At 45.9% G+C, this 5,214-nt stretch overlaps 1 long non-coding RNA gene across 1 annotated transcript; it reads left to right on the forward strand.

Annotated features, from left to right (window-relative positions):
* Positions 1-369: 369 nt before the first annotated feature.
* Positions 370-1,801, forward strand: LOC121861316. The gene is made up of 2 exons (XR_006088007.1): positions 370-760; positions 1,277-1,801. It is a non-coding gene; the product is annotated as an uncharacterized LOC121861316 (long non-coding RNA).
* The last annotated feature ends 3,413 nt before the right edge of the window (positions 1,802-5,214 follow it).

Genomic DNA, 5,214 nt, shown 5'->3' on the forward strand with positions numbered 1-5,214 from the left:
TATATTATTTTATATTTAGTTGCTATTACAGCCATAAATGAAATGTTGAAAGTATACCATTTTTTTCTTATGGCTTATTTTACACGGTAGCGTTTGTTTTTCTTGTCCTGCTTTTAAGGCATTTTAGCAATTTCCAACCACAATCTAGCCACTTTCCTTATATTATTTACGTGTGTCGACAACTATGACGGTGGCCGGTGGTTGGCCAGTCTTTAACCTGCAGTGACAGTGTTTGATCTTAGTCTTTGTTGTGGGTTTGTCGCTTGGTGCCACAGCTAGTGCTTACGATTTGTTGTACTTTTCCAGAGCATAAAACGGTCACGGCTGCATCAAGGTTACATAGCGCCAAAGTGTGTGCCAGGCAAGGGGGGGGGCGGCTGATGTCTTCGGGAACGTCCTCTTTTTTTAATGTTCAGATATGACAACCCTATCTAAGACACAATACCAAGATGACAAACTAAATGGCGTCCAAACTGTAACCTTCCCGAGGATACAAAGACGATTACAGTTGTTAGTTCTACCTGTGTTCCTCTAACATTATCACCACCACAGGTGTTACTTCCACCAACACCTGTATTCCTCTAAGATTATTCCGTCTTCCACAATAACGTCTACAGGTGTTCACTCCTTCCCACAGTTGTCAACAGAATATCGTCTGCCAGTCACCGAGTGCCAAGCTTGGAGTCGCCTGCGAAGTATTTAACCTGGAAGACTGTGACAATGAACGACTCATCATATCCTACGACACCACTTCCTCCACGTATGTGTTACCCGGTACAACACCACCACCACCACCACCTCTACTACTGTTATTCTTACTACCTTTACTACAAACTAAAAAAAACAACTTTTACTGCTATTGTTATTATACAATGCAAATAGTATTACAATACCGGTTCTCCTTAAAATTACACTACTACTACTACTACAACAACTACTGCTTCTGTGTGTGATATTGACAGTAACATTAGTAGTTACTGGACATAAAGACAATATGTGATCCAGTCATAACAATACTTGCATTATTTTTATCTATCATTAAACCTTTACTTTTGATGTTGGTAATATTATCAAGTAATAACACTCTTACTAACTTCTGATGTTTCAATAACTATTACTTTAATTACAACCACTAACACATTATTACTCCTGTTACCTCGAATACTTTGTCTCCTCAGTCTGAGCATAAACTGATAATAATACCTCACTATAACCTCCTGCCTGTCACTATAACCAGCCAATGTTAATTACTATATGATGGCGTTATCCTCAACAGACTCTGCGGGAATGTTAAACCTAACGGCGTCTTCCCCACCAACGCGATGAAACTCGAATTCATAACCAAAGGCGTGAATGACTCCACTGGGTACAATTGTTCCATCACGTGCCTAAGATAACAAACCAATGACCAACTACAACAAGTAGTGTGAGAAGCAGTTGCCTCTCTCTTACCTGCACCACGACTACCAGGACCACTATGAGGAATTCCTTGGGATTTGTTCATCTGAAGGAGTGACATGCTAGTGTTCCAGGCTTCACTAACCCCCGGACCCGGAAACCTGACCAAACCTTCCTATGTCAGCCTGGCCTAATGTAACCTGTCCCTTAATGACCTAACCCACCTATCCCCAGCAAACCCTAAATTTATCACCTCGAACATGACCCAATGTAACCTAACCAATACAGCACTTTATAGAGACATGTCATCACTACTTGTGTAAGACTTTATCAAGACATTATATATTATCTATTAATCATTTAGAGAATATTGGCAGAATATAATAAAATATTGCACAGCAAACACTGTTTATGTATATAACCTAAACCACTGAAGAAAGCCAACCAATAATAAATACAGTCCAGTACAGTACAGTACCCTACTGTAGTGTACTGTACTGTACTGTACACAAGTTTGTAATATCTCAAGTGAGGTCTCGTAGGCAGACCATAAGAGAATTATAATTTAGTGTAAAAGTAATGATTATGGTGACTCACTAAGTCACATTATCCACTGTGTTTACTCCTCTTGAGGGCTGGATCATGGGTCACACAGAATGAAGCTAGATATACCCACACCTGCCTCCATATATCCTCAACCCACACACGTAGGGAGGGTGTGTCTTGTTCTCTGTCAAGAAGACTCTTATGGTACTATTAAAAATCACTCTCCCATAGTCATAATAATATCATATTTAAACGTTAAGGAGGTTAATGATGCCGCCGCCGACCTCACCTGTATGAGCGTGTGACTTACCAACACTTGTCAACAACATATATTTGTTTTATAATATTCTCTTCCTTTTGTGAGATTATTAAAGACCACACAACACAAGAGTGCGTTCCCTAGTTAACCAAAGGAACACAAGTAATGGTTGAGTGCGTGTTGCTGCAGAACTCACCCTAGCACTCCCTACACCCTCACACTATCACTCCCTACACCCTACCACTCCCTACACCCTCACACTACCACTCCCTACACCCTACCACTCCCTACACCCTCACCCTACCACTCCCTACACCCTCACCCTACCAGTCCCTACACCCTACCACTCCCTACACCCTCACCCTACCACTTCCTGCACCCTCACCCTACCACTCCATACACCCTTACCCTAGCACTCCCTACACCCTCACCCTAGCACTCCCTACACCCTCACCCTACCACTCCTTCCACCCTCACCCTACCACTCCCTACACCCTCACCCTAGCACTCCCTACACCCTCACACTACCACTCCCTGCACCCTCACTCTACCACTCCCTACACCCTCACTCTACCACTCCCTACACCCTCACCCTTTCCACTCCCTACACCCACACCCTTTCCACTCCCTACACCCTCACCCTACCACTCCCTACACCCTACGGTGGTCAGGTCAACACTGGGTCAACGTAGGGTCAAGACCTATTTAGGCGCTGCTCCTGCTGAGCAGCTCTCACCCTTGGCCATGTCGGCCCATTCCCCAAGTCCCTCTCCCCGACCCATCCTCACCACCGGGATATCAACATAACCAAAGTGACATTTCGTTTCGGAAAGAAGTGGAACCAGTGTTGAACAGTTAAGAACAGTGTTTAAGCCAGTGAATTCAGTACTAGACAGTACCAGTGAGAGCCGTGACCCGCCAGTGAGATAAGCACCACTGGGTACTGACCGCCATCTCCTGACAAGGAGGTGCTAATCAGTCCACCCTGAGAACAACAGTGGGTCGGCTTCACACTTGACTTCGATATAACACAACACCACCCAGTAGGGTGGGGATAGGTCAACAACTGCAAATATGTTGCCTGTATAACAAGTGAACTACCGTGTGTTGAGCACTGTGTCGTGTGTAGGTGTAGGTGCCCGCGAGGCAAGGCCTATACCCTTGTGGTCACGCTGGGCCATGTGGTGAGGGTTTGTTTACACAAACCCCCGTCCTCATAGTGTGCCAAGCTGGTTAGTTCTTTTGAAACTAAAATTGACTTTGATACTGTATCTAACCAGAAAAACAGACATGCTATTAAGAACAAGTGTAGTGTAATAAAAGTGTTTATAAACTGAGAATACTCCTGTTACCTTAGTCCCCCCGACACCACACTCCGTCCGCGGGAGGCCCGCTCATGGCCTCCCCTCACACCGCTAATACGCTGTACAGTAGATGCCAATCTCCTTTGTCCTCAAAGAGGGTTACGCCTCCCAACCACCGCTGACTTCCTAGGAGTGCCAAGCAGTCCTCGGCCCTCTGACGTAGGCATATAAGTCGAGCCCTGTAACTCCACCATGTCTGAGTTGACTGGAGACCCAGCTGCTCGCTTTAACTCTCCTGAGGCACTGAGTGAGCCAGGCGACTGTGGTGTTGACCTTGACACCAACGGAGAAGATGGCTTTCAACTAGTTCAGTCCAGGAACAAGCGGAAGGCCGAAAAGGCAGAAAGACTTAGAGACCATCAACTACAACCACAACCCCCCATGAGAAACGATCGGTCTGCACAGGATCTCCTCACCAATAGCATAAGGGGAATAACCATGGAACAATCATCCCAACCATCGAGCAAGAAAACCATAATAATCATAGGGCTCGACCAGTACCAGACCCCTACACTACTAGAAGCTCATCCCTACATCAGAAGGACGAAGCGACTCAGGGGCAAGAATGCAGTCATTGCAGACTGGGTTGGCTCAGAAGACCCACCCAAGACCATTCGAGTCCGTGGTGCCTATCGGACTCTGAAGGTAACACTCTATCAGCCCCCTAACCGGAGGTGTTACAACTGTCAGCACTGGGGCCATGTGGCCCGGTTATGCCCCTCGACTAAGCCGTGGTGTGGTCTCTGCTCAAGGCAACATGCAACACAGGTTTGCAGAGATACAGTTGCTCAAGGGGGTGTCATCCAACAGAACTGCAAAACAGTTGGAGTTCCTGTATGGCACCCTAACTGTTCTAGAGCTCCTACACCCCTTCAGCGCCCAGACCCGCCACCCAGGCAGGTCTCAAGAAACACTAATGCTGCTAGGGTACTCCCTACGGCCAACCCCTGGCCTGCCCTCCCCACCAAAGCTCCAGGATCATCACCAGCAGTCATCGAAAGATCAGCATGGGGCAACACAGATGTACCGACACAACAGGTAGCTGCCAACACACTCCCTGCACATCGTGAAGAGATCAATGATTTGAAAAATGAAATTAAAGAACTCAAAGCTCAGTTTACAACTCTAACTGAAATGTTTGGGAGCCTCTGTGATACACTAAAGGAAAAAAACACCACCAACACAGTGCAGCAACTTCGGAAAAATTACAGTCAAACTGAAGACATTCAGATGTCAGTACCAGATGTGGAAACTCAAGACCCACCAGGAACTAGTGTCCACGCAGAGGAAAATAGTGATACTGGTAACAGTTCTACTGATGCCTCTGTGGACATGGTCAGTGAAGATGAACAAGCACAAACAGAAAATGGTGGTGATGTCGAGTGTAACCAAAGTGTGTTGTTGTCTGCCAATGAAATACAACAATTGTTGAGCCGTACGTGCTCCAGAAATGTTTCCAAAAGGTTAACTGGCCTACTGCCTGCCGAAGGGACAGGCAGCGCAGAAAAGAACAGTATCATACAGTGCCTTTTGCTTCTTTCCAAATACATTTCATAATGGCCAGTGTTAATACCAGACAAAGATACAGAGCGGTGAAGGTGATGAGTTGGAACATCTCATCCCTTAGAAAACGATACCCTGACCTAC

The sequence above is a fragment of the Homarus americanus genome, unplaced genomic scaffold (genome assembly GCF_018991925.1).
Source record: "Homarus americanus isolate GMGI-L3 unplaced genomic scaffold, GMGI_Hamer_2.0 scaffold35679, whole genome shotgun sequence".
NCBI classification, from domain to species: Eukaryota; Metazoa; Arthropoda; class Malacostraca; order Decapoda; family Nephropidae; genus Homarus; species Homarus americanus.